This window comes from Rattus norvegicus, chromosome 1, assembly GCF_021556685.1.
Source record: "Rattus norvegicus strain SHRSP/BbbUtx chromosome 1, alternate assembly SHRSP_T2T, whole genome shotgun sequence".
Classification (NCBI taxonomy): domain Eukaryota; kingdom Metazoa; phylum Chordata; class Mammalia; order Rodentia; family Muridae; genus Rattus; species Rattus norvegicus.
In genome coordinates this window covers 267,092,984-267,112,814 of record NC_141534.1, presented here as the reverse complement: position 1 = coordinate 267,112,814, position 19,831 = coordinate 267,092,984, and the positions used below count along the sequence as shown (strand labels likewise).

General features: G+C 40.4%; 2 long non-coding RNA genes across 7 annotated transcripts in view; one reads left to right on the top strand and one right to left on the bottom strand.

Annotated features, from left to right (window-relative positions):
• LOC148007933 (uncharacterized) overlaps positions 1 to 19,831 on the top strand; it is a 258,830-nt gene that overhangs the window by 74,581 nt on the left and 164,418 nt on the right. The window lies entirely within an intron of this gene.
• The window catches only part of LOC148007934 (uncharacterized), a 61,950-nt gene that overhangs the window by 14,589 nt on the left and 27,530 nt on the right, over positions 1 to 19,831 (bottom strand). The window contains exons 2-3 of the long non-coding RNA XR_015648280.1: positions 764 to 936; positions 201 to 320 (exon numbers count right to left, since the gene is read on the bottom strand). This is a non-coding gene — a long non-coding RNA (uncharacterized LOC148007934). The remainder of the gene's footprint in view (positions 1 to 200; positions 321 to 763; positions 937 to 19,831) is intronic.

The window sequence follows — 19,831 nt, the reverse complement described above, 5'->3', positions numbered from 1 at the left end:
TGTAGTTGGTTTAAATCATTTGTGTAGATGGTTAATTGTATGTTGGGGGCGGGTGATAGTTATTCCCTATTCTTCAAACTTTCTAGAGGAGAAAGGTGGTCCCCACCCCTTCTTTCTTTCCACCCTAACAGTCTCAGTCCTCTGCAAGATATGTGGTGGATATGTATAGTTCTTGATGTTGGAAAGGAGGATTTGAATACCTGGGCATGGAACTTCTGGCAGTTTATCTGCTGAATTGCCTGCACCTCCCTTTGTCTCTCCCCTCTGCACATTTGGGTCAGTGAGACTCTTGTCATGAGGCTCTTCCCTTCCGCTCTCCTCTGAGGAGGTAAATAAAGACCAGCCAAAGGATAACCAAAGATTAATTTCAGTGTTCGCAATAGCAAGTGAGGCAGCCATCACAGCTTGAATTTTATCAGAGCAATCAAAACAGGCTGAGGTAATAATGGCAACCTCTAATTGGAGGCTGCTCATTTGGGAAAGCAAATGGCAGTTAAAAATGAGGTGCCCTAAACATCTGAGTGGAAGTGCAAGCTTGGTTTCCTCTTGTTTTAAGTTGGAACTAGGCATGAAGATTAAGAGAGATATGAATGATTTGCCTATTTCTGACCAATTTTGGCTGACGATCCAGGGGTTGTTAAGTTTCACACGTAGTTTCACAATGGGAAACAGCTGACTGGTGTTCTAAGAATATTGAAACTAGCAGGCTGCCTCCTTGGTTGTAGTCAGAATTCTAGCTTTAACTGTCACCTGGCCATTGTACCTGATATGTCCTGCCACCCTGTCGGGTAACAAAGAGAATGTGGGATCATGGGATTATGTCCCCCTTTTCAGTAGCACTTTCCCTTGAAAAGACTTTTCTTGGGCTTGGGGATTTAGCTCAGTGGTAGAGCGCTTGCCTAGCAACGGCAAGGCCCTGGGTTCGGTCCCCAGCTCCTAAAAAAGAAAAAAGAAAAAAAAAAGACTTTCTTTAAGTCTTAAATTGAACAACAGACATTGTAGGGTCTTATTATGTTTATATAGCTAAGCCATATCTTTCAATCAACTTAATCATGAAGGAAGCTAAATATGGGAAAAGGAATAAATAAAAAGTAAACCTTCATGGAATTGAAGCCTGGTCATTCTATGAAAAAGCAAAAGTGGGAAATGGTAAGTCATTGATCTCTATCTACTAAGGTTAAACTTGATTATTACCCTCATTGACTCCTCCAGCCATGTGGGGCCTTAATATTCAAGCTTATTTAAAACATTTCTTAAGTGATCAGGAAAAGAAATTAAAAAACCTGTTCCCTCCAAATAGATTGGACCAGAAAAGAAACACCTCCCATCACATAATTGTCAAAACACCAAACGCACAAAATAAAGAAAGAATATTAAAAGCAGTAAGGGAAAAAGGTCAAGTAACATATAAAGGCAGACCTATCAGAATCACACCAGACTTTTCGCCAGAAACTATGAAGGCCAGAAGATCCTGGACAGATGTCATACAGACCCTAAGAGAACACAAATGCCAGCCCAGGTTACTGTATCCTGCAAAACTCTCAATTAACATAGATGGAGAAACCAAGATATTCCATGACAAAACCAAATTTACACAATATCTTTCTACAAGTCCAGCACTACAAAGGATAATAAAGGGTAAAGCCCAACATAAGGAGGCAAGCTATACCCTAGAAGCAAGAAACTAATCATCTTGGCAACAAAACAAAGAGAATGAAAGCACACAAACATAACCTCACTTCCAAATATGAATATAACGGGAAGCAATAATCACTATTCCTTAATATCTCTCAATATCAATGGCCTCAACTCCCCAATAAAAAGACATAGATTAACAAACTGGATACGCAACGAGGACCCTGCATTCTGCTGCCTACAGGAAACACACCTCAGAGACAAAGACAGACATTACCTCAGAGTGAAAGGCTGGAAAACAATTTTCCAAGCAAATGGTCAGAAGAAGCAAGCTGGAGTAGCCATTCTAATATCAAATAAAATCAATTTTCAACTAAAAGTCATCAAAAAAGATAAGGAAGGACACTTCATATTCATCAAAGGAAAAATCCACCAAGATGAACTCTCAATCCTAAATATCTATGCCCCAAATACAAGGGCACCTACATATGTAAAAGAAACCTTACTAAAGCTCAAAACACACATTGCACCTCACACAATAATAGTGGGAGATTTCAACACCCCACTCTCATCAATGGACAGATCATGGAAACAGAAATTAAACAGAGATGTAGACAGACTAAGAGAAGTCATGAGCCAAATGGACTTAACGGATATTTATAGAACATTCTATCCTAAAGCAAAAGGATATACCTTCTTCTCAGCTCCTCATGGTACTTTCTCCAAAATTGACCATATAATTGGTCAAAAAACGGGCCTCAACAGGTACAGAAAGATAGAAATAATACCATGCGTGCTATCGGACCACCACGGCCTAAAACTGGTCTTCAATAAAAATAAGGGAAGAATGCCCACATATACGTGGAAATTGAACAATGCTCTACTCAATGATAACCTGGTCAAGGAAGAAATAAAGAAAGAAATTAAAAACTTTTTAGAATTTAATGAAAATGAAGGTACAACATACCCAAACTTATGGGACACAATGAAAGCTGTGCTAAGAGGAAAACTCATAGCGCTGAGTGCCTGCAGAAAGAAACAGGAAAGAGCATATGTCAGCAGCTTGACAGCACACCTAAAAGCTCTAGAACAAAAAGAAGCAAATACACCCAGGAGGAGTAGAAGGCAGGAAATAATCAAACTCAGAGCTGAAATCAACCAAGTAGAAACAAAAAGGACCATAGAAAGAATCAACAGAACCAAAAGTTGGTTCTTTGAGAAAATCATCAAGATAGATAAACCCTTAGCCAGACTAATGAGAGGACACAGAGAGTGCGTCCAAATTAACAAAATCAGAAATGAAAAGGGAGACATAACTACGGATTCAGAGGAAATTCAAAAAATCATCAGATCTTACTATAAAAACCTATATTCAACAAAACTTGAAAATCTTCAGGAAATGGACAATTTCCTAGACAGATACCAGGTATCGAAGTTAAATCAGGAACAGATAAACCAGTTAAACAACCCCATAACTCCTAAGGAAATAGAAGCAGTCATTAAAGGTCTCCCAACCAAAAAGAGCCCAGGTCCAGACGGGTTTAGTGCAGAATTCTATCAAACCTTCATAGAAGACCTTATACCAATATTATCCAAACTATTCCACAAAATTGAAACAGATGGAGCCCTACCGAATTCCTTCTATGAAGCCACAATTACTCTTATACCTAAACCACACAAAGACCCAACAAAGAAAGAGAACTTCAGACCAATTTCCCTTATGAATATCGACGCAAAAATACTCAATAAAATTCTGGCAAACCGAATTCAAGAGCACATCAAAACAATCATCCACCATGATCAAGTAGGCTTCATCCCAGGCATGCAGGGATGGTTTAATATAAGGAAAACCATCAACGTGATCCATTATATAAACAAACTGAAAGAACAAAACCACATGATCATTTCATTAGATGCTGAGAAAGCATTTGACAAAATTCAACACCCCTTCATGATAAAAGTCCTGGAAAGAATAGGAATTCAAGGCCCATACCTGAACATAGTAAAAGCCATATACAGCAAACCAGTTGCTAACATTAAACTAAATGGAGAGAAACTTGAAGCAATCCCACTAAAATCAGGGACTAGACAAGGCTGCCCACTCTCTCCCTACTTATTCAATATAGTTCTTGAAGTTCTAGCCAGAGCAATCAGACAACAAAAGGAGATCAAGGGGATACAGATCGGAAAAGAAGAGGTCAAAATATCACTATTTGCAGACGACATGATAGTATATTTAAGTGATCCCAAATGTTCCACCAGAGAACTACTAAAGCTGATAAACAACTTCAGCAAAGTGGCTGGGTATAAAATTTACTCAAATAAATCAGTTGCCTTCCTCTATACAAAAGAGAAACAAGCCGAGAAAGAAATTAGGGAAACGACACCCTTCATAATAGACCCAAATAATATAAAGTACCTCGGTGTGACCTTAACCAAGCAAGTAAAAGATCTGTACAATAAGAACTTCAAGACACTGAGGAAAGAAATTGAAGAAGACCTCAGAAGATGGAAAGATCTCCCATGCTCATGGATTGGCAGGATTAATATAGTAAAAATGGCCATTTTACCAAAAGCAATCTACAGATTCAATGCAATCCCCATCAAAATACCAATCCAATTCTTCAAAGAGTTAGACAGAACAATTTGCAAATTCATCTGGAATAACAAAAAACCCAGGATAGCTAAAGCTATCCTCAACAATAAGAGGACTTCAGGGGGAATCACTATCCCTGTACTCAAGCAGTATTACAGAGCAATAGTGATAAAAACTGCATGGTATTGGTACAGAGACAGACAGATAGACCAATGGAATAGAATTGAAGACCCAGAAATGAACCCACACACCTATGGTCACTTGATTTTTGACAAAGGAGCCAAAACCATCCAATGGAAAAAAGATAGCATTTTCAGCAAATGGTGCTGGTTCAACTGGAGGGCAACATGTAGAAGAATGCAGATCGATCCATGCTTATCACCCTGTACAAAGCTTAAGTCCAAGTGGATCAAGGACCTCCACATCAAACCAGACACACTCAAACTAATAGAAGAAAAACTAGGGAAGCATCTGGAACACATGGGCACTGGAAAAAATTTCCTGAACAAAACACCAATGGCTTATGCTCTAAGATCAAGAATCGACAAATGGGATCTCATAAAACTGCAAAGCTTCTGTAAGGCAAAGGACACTGTGGTTAGGACAAAACGGCAACCAACAGATTGGGAAAAGATCTTTACCAATCCTATAACAGATAGAGGCCTTATATCCAAAATATACAAAGAACTCAAGAAGTTAGACCGCAGGGAAACAAATAACCCTATTAAAAAATGGGGTTCAGAGCTAAACAAAGAATTCACAGCTGAGGAATGCCGAATGGCTGAGAAACACCTAAAGAAATGTTCAACATCTTTAGTCATAAGGGAAATGCAAATCAAAACAACCCTGAGATTTCACCTCACACCAGTGAGAATGGCTAAGATCAAAAACTCAGGTGACAGCAGATGCTGGCGAGGATGTGGAGAAAGAGGAACACTCCTCCATTGTTGGTGGGATTGCAGACTGGTAAAACCATTCTGGAAATCAGTCTGGAGGTTCCTCAGAAAATTGGACATTGAACTGCCTGAGGATCCAGCCATACCTCTCTTGGGCATATACCCAAAAGATGCCTCAACATATAAAAGAGACACGTGCTCCACTATGTTCATCGCAGCCTTATTTATAATAGCCAGAAAATGGAAAGAACCCAGATGCCCTTCAACAGAGGAATGGATACAGAAAATGTGGTACATCTACACAATGGAATATTACTCAGCTATCAAAAACAACGAGTTTATGAAATTCGTAGGCAAATGGTTGGAACTGGAAAATATCATCCTGAGTGAGCTAACCCACTCACAGAAAGACATACATGGTATGCACTCATTGATAAGTGGCTATTAGCCCAAATGCTTGAATTACCCTAGATCCCTAGAACAAAGGAAACTCAAGACGGATGATCAAAATGTGAATGCTTCACTCCTTCTTTAAATGAGGAAAAAGAATACCCTTGGCAGGGAAGGGAGAGGCAAAGATTAAAACAGAGACTGAAGGAACGCCCATTCAGAGCTTGCCCCACAGGTGGCCCATACATATACAGCCACCCAATTAGACAAGATGGATGAAGCAAAGAAGTGCAGACCGACAGGAGCCGGATGTAGATCGCTCCTGAGAGACACAGCCAGAATACAGCAAATACAGAGGCGAATGCCAGCAGCAAACCACTGAACTGAGAATAGGTCCCCCGTTGAAGGAATCAGAGAAAGAACTGGAAGAGCTTGAAGGTGCTCGAGACCCCAAAAGTACAACAATGTCAAGCAACCAGAGCTTCCAGGGACTAAGCCACTACCTAAAGACTATACATGGACTGACCCTGGACTCTGTCCCCATAGGTAGCAATGAATATCCTAGTAAGAGCACCAGTGGAAGGGGAAGCCCTGGGTCCTGCTAAGACTGAACCCCCAGTGAACTAGACTATGCGGGGAGGGTGGCAATGGGGGGAGGTTTGGGAGGGGAACACCCATAAGGAAGGGGAGGGGGGAGGGTGATGTTTGTCCGGAAACCGGGAAAGGGAATAACACTTGAAATGTATATAAGAAATACTCAAGTTAATAAAAAAAAATAAAAAATAAAAAAAAAAACCTGTTCCCTCTCATTTTCTTCTTGCCTGAACTATGTGTATCTTAAACCTTTTAAATATTTTTATATTTATATAATTGCTTTAATTTAGTCCCCATATGTTTCCAAACAACTGTTTAGAGTGCAAATCCCCCTTTATGTTCCTCTTGGTGGCATAGTGATTGTCCTTCAAGTACAAAAGTATCCCTGAGATTTGGGGCTTTGACCATATGGATACAGACATAAAGCTGTAAACTGTTATAGGCACCAAGAAGTCTGAGCATACTAAATAGTCTGCGTGTGCATATACCATTTATATTGGCAGTAGGGGTGCAGGAGAATAGGACATTGTCCAGAGGCACTGACATATCAGGAGCTTGAACCTCAGCATTCCTATACATGGAGATTTTAGTGTGAGCCGTCATGGTGATGGGAATGCAGGTAGGACTGGGCTGGAAGAGAGCCTTCAAAGGTATTAGAGGAATCCCATTGAAATTTCAGTGATGTGCTTCTGACCTAATGGAGCTATATATCTAGATTGTGTGTGTGTGTGTGTGTGTGTGTGTGTGTGTGTGTACATGTGTGTGTTATGTACATATCTTTTTGAGGTGTGCATGTGGGTATGTGTGCATGTGCCTGTGGAGGCTACAGGTTGGTGCAGTATGTCTTATTGAAGAGCCCGGAGCTCATCAATTCAGGGAGGGTGGCTGTCCAATGATCTCTAGGGATTTCTAGGGATCTACCAGCTTCTGTTCTCCCAGCAATGGGATTATGGATGCACAGCAGTGTTCCTGGCCTCTTCTGCCTGTTTGTCTGCTAACCTGCTTGCCTGCCTGCCTGTCTTCCTTCCTTCCTTTCTTCCTTCTCTCCCTTCTTCCTTCCCTTCTTCCTTCCTTCTTTCTCCCTCCATTTCTTTCTTCCCTCCTTCTTTGCTTTTTCCCTCCCTCCCTCTCTCCCTCCCTCCTTCCCTCCTTCTGTCTCCCCTCCTTCCTTCTTCCTTCCTCCGTTCCTTCCTCTTTCTGTCATCGCCTACTTCCTTTCTTCACTCTCTCTTTTCCCTCCTTCCCTTCCTTTGACTTTTTGAATGTGGGTGCTAGATAACCAAGCTCAGGTTCCTGATGCTTCTATATCAAGAGCCTTGCCAACTGAACCAACTCCACAGCACTTATCCCAAAAACGTCTGATTCAAATGATTCTCTTATTTGTATTTCCCTTCTAAGGAAGAGGTCCAAAGAAAATACACTTTCTTTGCTGCATAAAGGGCTCCGGAAAAAATATTTTCTTTTATACACTTTTCTTGTACTCCTGTGAAATAGAAGTTGCATTCACATCCAGCTTAGAGAGTTGAGGTACAAAGGGAAAAAAATCTCCCTTCACAAGTCTGGTTTTGGGAAGAAAAGAAAAGAAACATATAAATGTATTGAGATGTGGAATTATGACTTCTGGGATTATGTTTTGTACTGTCAATGTCAAAAAAGAAGGCTCTAAATGAATTAAGGTGGGCATGAGAATCTCCTCAGTTTTCTTAGTTCAAATGTGATTCCGAAGGGCTAGAACAGTGTAATATTGTCTCTTTACCCATAATAGTCACAACCAACGGCACCATAATAAAAACCAAATCAAAAGAAGACTGAAAAAAATATGATCAAAATTTCATATGACAAAGTTTTTTATGACTTCAGAAATAAAGGCGCAGAGACACCTTTGGTAAAAACCAAGGTTAGAAAACAACACTGAAATGTGATTAGGCAGAGCAATGTGATGCTCGACCGTGCTTCAGTGAGGGAAATCTAGCATCTGCTTGGGTTATTTTTAGTGCTGCCCAACAGTTCTTCTTCTGAAGGGTGAGGCACAGCCCTGTGGAAGGAGGCTCTCATAACCCCACCCCCATCAGACAACAATTGATGGAGAAATTCCCATGACCTAACTATAAACCTGGGAGGGTGGTTGCAGCTGCATCCCAGAGTGTTGTGGTTTGCTTTCAGAGAGGATTTTACTTTCTATGACTAACAGAGAAGAGGAGAATTCTGGTTTTTGGGATTCACTCTGGGTAAGAGAGAAGGGTAAGAAATAGGACAGAAAGTCAGACCCAGAATTTGCTCCTGAGCATTCCCTCTCCTTAAGTATACATTTTACCCTAAGTGCCATAGATTATCACGATGTTCTGAGACTCAATCTGTTGGGTCTAATGACATCCAGGTTTTCTCATTGCAGGGACAGTGCTAAAGGTAGACGACCGCCAAAGTTAGGTCTCTTTGGTTGAGTACTCAAATATACTTAGACATTAAGTGATGGAGTGAATAGGATCCAAATACATTGTACAAAATTCTCAAAGAATTAATAATAATGTTCATTTTAATAAATAAAGTCATGGGCTGGGGAAATGACTCAGTAGTTATAAGCACTTTCTAATTTCATAGAGGACCCAGCATTTTCCAGTACAGCTTGGTGGCTTGCAACTACCTGTAGCTCCAGTTCCAGGAGCTCCAACACTTTTTTCTATTTTCTGTGGGTTCCAGATAGTGCACAGACATACACATCCAATAAATAAAACTTAAAATCATGAATGCCCCAGCTGCTCTTTCCAAAGTCTTCCATGAATCACCATGACATACAACTAGAAAAGTATCCATTAGAATAACATGCCCTTCAACATCCTGACTATTCTTTTTCTCTCTTTTCCCCTCCTCCTCCTCCCTCCTCCTCCTCTTCCTCCTCCTCCTGTTCTCTGTCTCAACATAAACTATAAAAATACCACCTTTGGAGTCAACCAAGGGCTTAAGGTATCAGAGCAGCCTTTGATGTCTATTACCTGGAGGACCTTTGCCCAGGTCACTGCAGCAGCTGGAGTTGAGGAAGATGCTGATGCAATTCTGAAGAATGGTGATATCTGAATTACAGTAGTGACCTTGCCTCAGCCTGAGGTGATGCCACTGAGGAGTTTATAGTTTATGAATGAAGGGTGGGAGACACTAGGAAAGTTTGAAAAAATAGCAAGATGATGCCTGAGATCAAAAACTTCTACTCCTCTACCCATGCATGGACAAAGGTGATGTTGAGGAGTTCCTGGAAGTGATTCTTGATGGACTAAGCAGGAGGAGTTAGCAGGAAGAGGAAGCTATAAGGGGTGGAAACAAAGAAGAGAGGGTCAGCATTGAGCATGACTTTGGCCCAGAGCCTTTCTGTGGGACAAGCATGCACATGGAAGATGGCGATGCTGAGTGTGCTTTGGTCTCGGTTCTTAACAAAATGTTTACATGGAATAACATTACTAAAGCATGCATACACACAGATGTTATGTATTTTCAAGTAAACATAAATGATGTTTCCCATGACTTTGGTCCTTCCCTCTCCCAGTTAAAGCCTGCCCCCTCTCTATTTTTACCATTTCCTCCTTAATTGCACCTGTATCTGTACCCAGGCTCCTTTAACATTAGCTTTTCTCGAATTCTGACAAGCTTACATTGAGTTTGCAAAGTCCCAAAAGACAAGAAAGCAAAGCCAGTGACTCCTCTCTAACTTCCCCAGCATTGAAGACTTATGAGCCAATCAAGAAGTGAGACTCTGTTTACCTTTGGGCAGTCATGTAAACTTACATCTAAGGTACCAGGCCAGTTGGGTTCCATAGAATAACTCTATGTTTGATTGGTTGGCTAGTTTTGCATTTGTGTGTGTGTGTGTGTGTGTGTGTGTGTGTGTGTGTGTGTGTGTGTGTGTGTGTGTTGTGTATGTGGAGGATGTGCATATATTGGAGCAGGTGTGTGCACCTGTGTACACATGGAGGCCAACAGAGGACTTTGTATGTCCTGATGTGCTCAGTCATTCTCCAATTTATTTCTTTGTATCTCTCTCTGATTCTGGAGCTAGGCTGGCAGCCAGTGAGTCTCAGTCATCCAGTCATCCACCTGTCTCTCTTGTAGCCCCCACAACTCTGGCATTGTAAATACACACAGCCATATCCAGCTTTACTTTTATGTAGGTTCTTGGGATTTGAACTCGGGTCTGCTCTTAACTGTACTTCCTAAGGCCCACCCTCAGTTATTCAAAAACAATCTGGTCAAGTCTGGAGACACCAGTGTTCAGAGTCTTTGTAATGCAATCATAAATAGAACTCATATGGATGTCTCCTGAGAGGCTCTGCTGGAGCCTTACTGATACAGATGAGGATGCTTGCAGCTAAACATCAGACTGAGCATGGGGACTCCAATGGAAGAGTTAGAGAAAAGACTGAAGATTGAACAACAATAATAAAAAACAACCAGACCTTCCAGAGCTCCTGGGGTCTAAACTACCAACCAATGAGTACACATGGAAGGAACAATGGCTCCAGCTGCATATGTAGCAGAGAATGCATTGTCTGGCATCAGTAAGAGGAGAAGCCCTTGGTCCTGTGAAGGCTTGTTTTTCCAGGTTAGGGGAATGCTGGGGTGTTGAGATGGGAGTGGGAGGGTAGGAGTGGGAACATTTTCATAGAAGCAAGGGGAGGGGAAGGAGAATGGGAGAGGGGAAAGAGAGGATAGCATTTGAAATGTGAATACATAAAATATCCAATAAAAATAGCAGGAAAAATATATAGAACTCATTAATATTGAAATCATGATTACAAGTCTATTCCCATAAAATAACACTCACTGATAATTCCAAATTCTTAAGGGATCAGGAGAAGTTATCAGTTTTTCAAGTCTATTCATAAAAGTACAACTTAGTAAATTGTCTTTGACAATTGATACCTTGATAACAAAATGAAAATAATGGTTCCTTAATGCTGAAAACGGGCAGAAAATGTTGAGATGTGTTTAAGTTCTTTATTTAACTCCTGGGCCGTGAGTGTAATATTTAACTCTTTACTCTTTCCATTCCTCCTCACCCCTCTGAACTGTGTCTTGTGATTGCTATGAGTGATCCAGAGCCCTTCTGATTGAGCCACAGGCAGATACCAAGAGAACTGCAGGCCAACCTGGAGGACAGGGCTCTGTTCCTCTTTGATCCTCATTTTAGGAAACCATAATCCTGCTCTGATCTGGAGTCCCGGGGCTCTCCATAGCATATCAGCAGAACAAAGCCTTTAAGTCCTACATGAGCCAACTGAACAATCTTTCTTCCCTTGGGCCCAGAATGTATTTCTCCCTAGCCTGTCTGACCTTCGAAATAAAGTATGCTCACAAGTGACAATCAAGTGATCAACCTCATCTCAAAGGAGTCAGGGAGACCACCCCCCAATCTAGAGGACTTCTGTGCCTTACCCAGCGGAAAGCATCCTATATGAAGCAGCACAAGCAAATCTGAACAACTGTTGCCTTCCTGAGGTCAACTCTGCCTGATCGCTTCCATTAGGTCCAGTTTCTGGTCCCTTTAGGCAATATGTGCACAGATACACTCAGGCAAGCATTTATACACATAAGATAAAGTAAAAAATGCTAAACAGAACTTTGTAAATTATTGTTAAGAAATTACAAAAGACTAAAAGAAGTTGAATCACCAACAATCATAAATAGTATTGAGGAAAAAAGAAACTATTTTAAGTTTGCTGGTGCCTGTTTTATGAGACAAGCTGTGGACTAATTCTGGTCAGAAATGTTCAGTAGATTCTGCAGAGATGACATTTAAGCCTACTATTTTCCTTCAGGAGATGACCAGTTATTGATTTTATTTAATTAATAAATAAAAGTATTTTAATATCTACATTTCATTGTATGAGTTTTGGCATTTTGAGTTTTGAAAGAAATGTTTTCTTCATATAAAGCTTGTGAGATGGAGTTCCATATTTTCTATTACTTATCCCTACCAAGAAGGAGAAGGAGGAAGAGGAAGAGGAGGAGGAGAATGAGAACGACGATGAGGAACATGGGTAGGGAGAGATTGCCTCCTTGAAAACCTTACGGTCCTTACAGTTCCTTTAGTTTAAATTCAGTTGTTACACAAGAAATGACTAATATAGGTTTTTCTCCACTTTCCTTCTATAAGTAAAGAAGGAAATATCCCTTCTCTAGGGTGGGGCAATGCTATAGTGAGGTCTTATCACCTAAAAAGAGATTTTTATTGTCTGGGATACCATGGCTACTTTCCACAATGGTTACCACTATTGCATGTCCTCTCCAGAGCCTTAGGCAAATACATTTTGACATCTTACAAAAGTGTGGCCTCATGTTGAAAATCTCATCCCCAAGACAAGGCATTCCTATTCTTTTTTTTTGTTATTTTATTTATTCATTTTACATCTGATTGTAGCCCTGTAGGCATAAATTCTTTACAGCCTACTTTTTTTTTCACTTTTTTTTCAATCTTTAAATTTTTTTTATTAACTTGAGTGTTTCTTATTTACATTTCAAGTGTTATTCCCTTTCCCAGTTTCCAGACAAACATCCCCCTAACCCCTCCCCCTCCCCTTCTTTATGGCTGTTCCCCTCCCCATCCTCCCCCCATTGCCACCCTCCCCCCAACAATCACGTTCACTGGGGGTTCAGTCTTAGCAGGACCCAGGGCTTCCCCTTCCACTGGTGCTCTTACTAGGATATTCATTGCTACCTATGAGGTCAGAGTCCAGGGTCAGTCCATGTATAGTCCTTAGGTAGTGGCTTAGTCCCTGGAAGCTCTGGTTGCTTGTGCAGCCTACTTTTAAGAAGCGTCCAACTTCTCCCCTAGCCCATCACTCAACAGAGGTAGTGGAGGAGAAAAGTTATAAGGATACAGGGGAAATGGACCTGTTCAGCAATAGTTCCTTGGGGGCAGTGTTAGCACAAGCTGAGCTCAACAACACTATGTAAGGCAAACCAATACATGCATGCTGCTAGCAAAGAATAGAGAGGCAGAGCAAACCAAACCAGTACTCAGTGCTCTTTTGCCACTGTCTGTGGGGTCATATTTATACTCCTTCATCAAGTATCCTTTCATGTGTCTGCTTTAGCAAGACCTACTTTCACCTATGTGGCTCAGCAGAACATCATTTGATAGAACTAACTTCCAAAGAAACCAGAAGTTTCTACTTCACTGCCCTCCTCCTCCCAGTCCCCCTTCACCCAGTCCTTCTCCCCATTCCCCCTCCCCTTCTCCTCTAAGAGAGTGGAGGACCCCTGGGTGTCTCTCCATCCTGGCACATCAAGTCTCTGCAGGGCTAGGTGAATCTTCTCCCACTGAGGTCAGACAAGGTAGCCCACTTAGGGGAACAGGATCCACAGGCAGGCAACAGTTTTAGGAATAGTCTTCACCTTCAGTTGTTGGGGAACCTACATGGAGACTGAACTGCACATCGACTACATATGTGCATGTGAGGGTTGGAGGGTACATTCAGACTATGTATGCTCTTTGGTTGGTGGTTCATTCTCTGGGACCCGCCCCCCCCCTCAGCTACAAGGGTCCAGGTTAGTTGACTTTGTTGGTCTCCTTGTGGTGTTCCTATCCCCTTCAGGACCTTCAATGCTTCCCCCAACTCTTTCAAAAGACGACTTGATTTCCTTCCAATGTTTGCTGTGCATCTCTGCATCTGTTTCAGTCAGATGCTGGATGAAGCCTCTAGGAGAACAGTTATGCTAGGCTCTTGTCTGTAAGCATAACAGAGCATCATTGATAGTGTCAGGGATTGGTACTTGCCCCATGGAATGGGTCTCAAGTTGGGGAAGTTATCAGTTGGCCATTCCCTTAGTTTCTGCTCAGTCTTTGTCCTTGCATTTCTTTTAGACATGACGAATTTTGGTTCAAAAATTTTGTGGGTGGTTTGGCATTTTATCTGATTTTAACTTTGGTAAGTGGTTTGCATGTAGAAAATTACCACTCCACTTAAAATTTCCAAATTTGTGGATTACAGGCTTTTGAAGTAAGACCTAATGATTCTTTGAATTTCCTCAGTGTCTACTGTTATATCTCCCTTTTCATTTCTGATTTTGTTACTGTGGGCACTGTCTCTCTGCCTTCTAATTAGTTTGGCTAAGGATTTGTGTATCTTGTTGATTTTCTTAACACGCTCCTTGTTTTGTTGATCTTTCATTCTTATTCTTAAGCTAGTTCACATCTTGTCTTTGAGAGACGATGTACTCATCCCTCCTGCCAGTTTAGGGGACAAATCTCAGCTGTGATTTTTTAAATCACCATTTTGCCAGACTTCCAGGGAATGGTTTCTGTGAATTCAGTTCTCTGATAGGTCAAGGAAAAGTCGGCAGTTTTCAATTTGTTTCTTTATCTTTTACTGAAAAGATGGGATGATACTGTCCAAGAAATTTCTATGTTGACACTAAAACTGGATGTTTTCCTTTACATTTTAAAAAATATTATAAATCAAATATGATTATATCACTTTCCTCCTCCTTTCTCTCCCACTAACTCTTTCTACATCCATTCCCTACAACTTTCACCAACTCTGAAATTGATAGACTTTTTAAAAAATTATTATTGTTACAGAGATACCTGGTAGATATATAGATTTATAGAAATAGCATAACTATAACCTACTGAGTCAATTTAGCATGGCATCTGCATATATAGTTTCAGGGCTGACCAATTGGGATTAGATGACAAATTAGGAAGCTCATCCCTAAGAGGGATGAATTATCCCTCTCTCAGTACTCATTAGTTGTCTGCAGTTCTTTGTATTTGGTGGGACCATGTGAGATTTCTCCCTCCACATTGGCTTGTCTTTTAATAGTGCCACTGTTTAGATCTTGTTTAAGCAACCATGTTATTGAGTTATCATGGGTGAAACATCCTTGTTACATTTAGGAAACACAATTTCATATCTAAGTCCTCTTGACCCCTCTTGATGCTATGCAACTTTAAGATACAGGAGTTGTGTTGTAGATGTGTCTTCTGGGGATAAATGCCTTCTGATCAGTTGGTTTTTGCATTATGACCTTTTGTGGTTTTCTGTATGTAATATATATGTTCTTTCAAGGCTGTGAAGAAGGCGAATAGATAATTTAATTAACTTATAGATTTCAGCAGAAAACTTTCTCATATAAAGACAAGGCCATGTTTCTATAATAGCAAAACAATTTTTGTCATAAGTCGACATAATAGATATTAGATAAATACTCTTTGGGTGAATGAATTAATAACCTTAATTAAACTGACTACACCCATGAGAAGGCCAGGGACTCACAATGCAGTGTCTAGACCATAATCCTACTCAAGAGGAACTGATATACATGACCTTACTTCAAGAACAGAAAATTTCCAAAGCAAAATCAAGGCTTGAATAATTACCTCAATCATTTGTCAGACTAAGTACTTTAGCCAAATATCCATGCCTCAGCAGGAAATATTTCTGCCCAAATTACCTGGATAATTTATTGAGCCTTCTACTTGGCTTTCTCTGTGATTTTCAATGGTCTTTTATAAGCCTGCACAGCTGAGATTTACCAATGTTTGGCTCTGGGGAAGAATGCTGTGAGTGGTGAACAAAAAGACTGAAAACCAACAAGATTTACCAGCATTTTTCATGGCCTTCTTTTTAGGTTATTTGTCTATGAATGCAGGAAAGTATAATCATCGAATAAGAAATTGAAGAAATTTGTACACACCTCATGTTTATGTTCTGCTTAGTAATTACATTACCTGAAATTATATTTGTTTCTTTTTTATTGTTTCATAATTTCAGTATCTGCATAATAAATTTTATTTATTCTCACCTCCTGTCCCTCTCCCTCACTCCTCTACCTCTCCCATTGGAGCCTTCTCAGTGGAGCCTCTTTGTTCATGTTATCTTTTGTGTGTAGCCCATTTAGTTTAGTTAGAGTAACCTGCCTGAGCATTAATAGGAGACCATTCAATGGAGCATGGCCAATTTATCTGTGGCTACACCAATGAGGAAAGTGATGTCTCCCCCCAACAAACCCTGATGAAATGTTGCTGAGACTACTCTTGTGCAGGTCTTACCCAGATAACCACAGCTTCAGGGCGTCTGAGGGGACAGTGCCTATGTTTCTGCCCAGAAGGTGTCTTTTCCTTGCATATCTCCCCATCCTCAGCTTGTATGTTCTTTCTGTCTTCTTTTCTATAATAGTCCATGAAACTTGAAGGAAGTGATGTTCCTCAGTGTTCTAATTTCATGTGTTTTCCTTTCAAACTCGAGCTTGAAGAGAACAAAGACTATCTCTGGCTTGTGATTCTCCTAACATGAAATTAGCACGTGATGATTGACAAGTAAGCATTCCTTGAATAAATGGAGAGTGAATGAATGGGGGAATGAACTAATGAATGTGTGTGTGTGCGTGTATGTGTGTGTGTGTGTGTGTGTACATCACTGAAACATCAAGGAACGGATACAGAACCTCTTAGTGCAACTGACACTCTGTGGAGCTTACCACTGTGATTAATTTTAGTCAGACTGCATCATTGACTCGCACTGTGCTATTCTGCTGACTGGCTATTGTGATTCAAATATTTTTTAGTCACACTGAATCTATTTTATTATCCACAATGTAGGAGCAATCATTATACACTTTACAATATAGTCAATATACTAATTGTTGTGAAGATTAATGTAGGATTTACTAGTGCTTTTCATGTAGTACCAATTACACGTTAGTCAATATTTGTTATCTATTTCTCCAATTCTGCTTTCTAGTCTAATATAAACTCAAATGCTTCCTTGTATCTAATAGTCTTTTAAACAATAAATGCTCAGCATATAAGTAGATTAAGTTTCTAAAGTTACATCTATCAATTTTATTATATATGTTAATTTATTATTATATGTTTAGAGTGATAGTGAATAAGTGAGGTTTGACTTTCCAATTCCTAAATAGAGCCACCATAAATATGAAGTCTGAACTATCCCTCTTCAATTTTAAAAATAGACATTATTTCTCTTCCCCATGTATATGTTACGGTAGGCACATTTTCCCCAAAATGTAACTGTCATGTGTACATCGAGAGTGTCACATAGACTTGTGCTCTGTAAGTTGTCAGGATGAGTCTTTAGCAACATTGACCTCTGCTGTAATATTCTGAGAGGCCTTGAGGCTGGACCACCTGCGATGTGATGTAAAACAGGTCTTATGCATTGTATTTTCACAATGCTTTGATATTAAATCATAGCACAAACTTCTGTGAAACAAGTCTTATCATAAACTTCTGCCCCTTTCTGAAGAGACTGCAGGAATCTAATAGCAGCTATTGATGGGTCCATAGACTTTGGATATTTTCTTATTGAAAGTAGATATTTTATACAATATGTTCTACTTCCCTCAACTCATCTCATCTCCACCGCCCCACTCCAACCCACATTCTTTCTTGTTCTCTCTCATCATTAGAAAATAGACATAGCTTTAAACAATAACAATATAAAAACCAAGAGCCAAAGAGAAAGCACAAGAATCACTAGATGCAGAGACATACACATTGATAAACAGAAATTCTATAAAAATACATAATAGGAAATCATAATATATAAACAAAAATAAGGAAAACAGGAAAAATGTCCAAAGTATTATAAGACAAAAATGCTTAGGAAATACTATTGAGTATTTTGTGTGTATTGGTCATCTACTGCTGGGCATGGGAGGCATGGGACCTGCCATTAAGAATGGTTTGTATACTTAGTGAGAATCCATTGGAGAAAAATAATTTTTCACTTGCAGTGGTTAGCAACTGGAGATAGCTTCTGGGTTAGGGATGTGGACTTGTGTCAACCTCCCTTCTCAGTGCTTGGACCCCAACTGACTTAGACATGTGCATGCCCTAAGCATGCTGCCACAGTCTCCTTGAGTCCATATGTCTATCTATCCAACTGTGTTGAGAAGACCTTGTTTTCTTTGTGTACCCTATTATTCTGGCTCTTAGACTCTTTCTTTATGACTCTTCTTCCAAAAGGTTTCCATACCACATGAAGAGGAAGGTATTTCTTTTTCCTTCAACCTTTTAATTCTTCTAATAATTCATTCATCCATCCATCTATCTTTCCATCCATTCATCCATCCATCCATCCATCCATCCATCCATCCATCCATCCATCCATTCAGTTTCTTCTATGTGTAGGTGGAAGGACCAATCACTGTGAATAGAGCAGAGAGTACATGTCGCCTCCATCTCCGTCCCGCAGAAAGGAGCGACACCATGATGTTCTTCTCAAAGCAGTTTATTCAGGAATCTTTCTTTCTGCATGCAAGCAGCAATCTCTCTTTTGTTTTCTTCTCTCTCTCCCTCTCCCAGCCCCCAAGCACACTCCCTTATATCCTCCCTCAACTCCGCCTCCTCAGTCCAGACTGTGTAATCTCAGTTCATAGGTCCACGTCACATGGCCTGATCTTGCATCATGGTGCGCCTGCGCAGCTTTCACAATGGACATGGCTAGTTTCAGGTGTGTGAGGAAGTCAGGTGCTAGTCATGAGACTTAGCTGCAGTCCCGGGCGCCATCTTGGGACTGCCGCCACACCGGCTCTCCACAAGTACAAAGCACCAGCACTTCCACCTCTTAGGGCTTACTATCCTGTATCAGAAGACAAATTACTTCAAAAATCAATGTGTTTGATGTATTAAGTGCTGTTTTATTTCAAGAAAAATATCAAAAGAGATGAAAGAGAGATAAAGAATGGAAGCTGAGAGTAGCTGTCAGTAGATGGGGGGATGAAGGAAAGGAAAGGTTCTGGTTTATAGAGGAAGTGCCAATCAGGACTAGGCAATAAATGGCCATAATGGCATTAATAATTAAAAGAAGTGACCCAAACATAGGGAACATGTCACTTGTTACAGGGAAGTTTGTATGTCTGGAGTTGAGAAGCAAACAGAAGGACAGGTATGAAAGGCGTGTGCATTTGAAGCTTATTTTGCCACGAGTCCTAGTTTACTCTAGGAAAACAGGCCTACTCACGTCTTGAACATGCCAGCACCTGTATCTTCTATGACATGCAAGAATTAATTCAAACAAATTGAACCATAAGAGAATAATGACAGCTGATACTACTGTAGACAAATATTGAAAATGTCTTAAAATATGCAGGGCAATGGTGAGAAGGGAAGAAATTGTTTCACATTCATCTCCAAGTATCTCCTATCTCATTCCTCTTCTCCTAACTTCTCCTTACTAGTGCTCACTGATTTTGGGTAGTGTATGTATTACACATGCTTTCAACTCTGCACTCATCAAATATTCGAGATTAATGGTATTCACGGAAACATCCAAAGTGAAACCCAGCCCAGATTGTTAGATTTCTGCTCAGCTAAATTTTTTCTGAGGCATCAAACTTCTGAGGGAAATGTTTGATGGGGGCTTTTCATTTCAGAGGTTCTTGCCTATAATTGTTTGGCTCTGTTGCTTTGGAAGCTGGGCCAAAGCAGTATATCACCATGAAAATGAGAAGACGGGAACATCTGCTCACTTCATGGCCAGAGTGAGGAGAGGAGAGTGGCGCCACACAATTCCTTCAAGGGTATGCCCCCAAATGACCTGCAGCCTCCCCAACAGAAGCCACCTCTTAAAGAGTCCATTACATCATAACAGTGCCGCAGGCTAGGGACCAAGCCTTTACATAATTCTCAGAGTTTGAGAGACAGTCCAAATCTAAAGTTTTGCATACACACTTTGGTAAAAGATGATTATGGTGACCAAGAAGA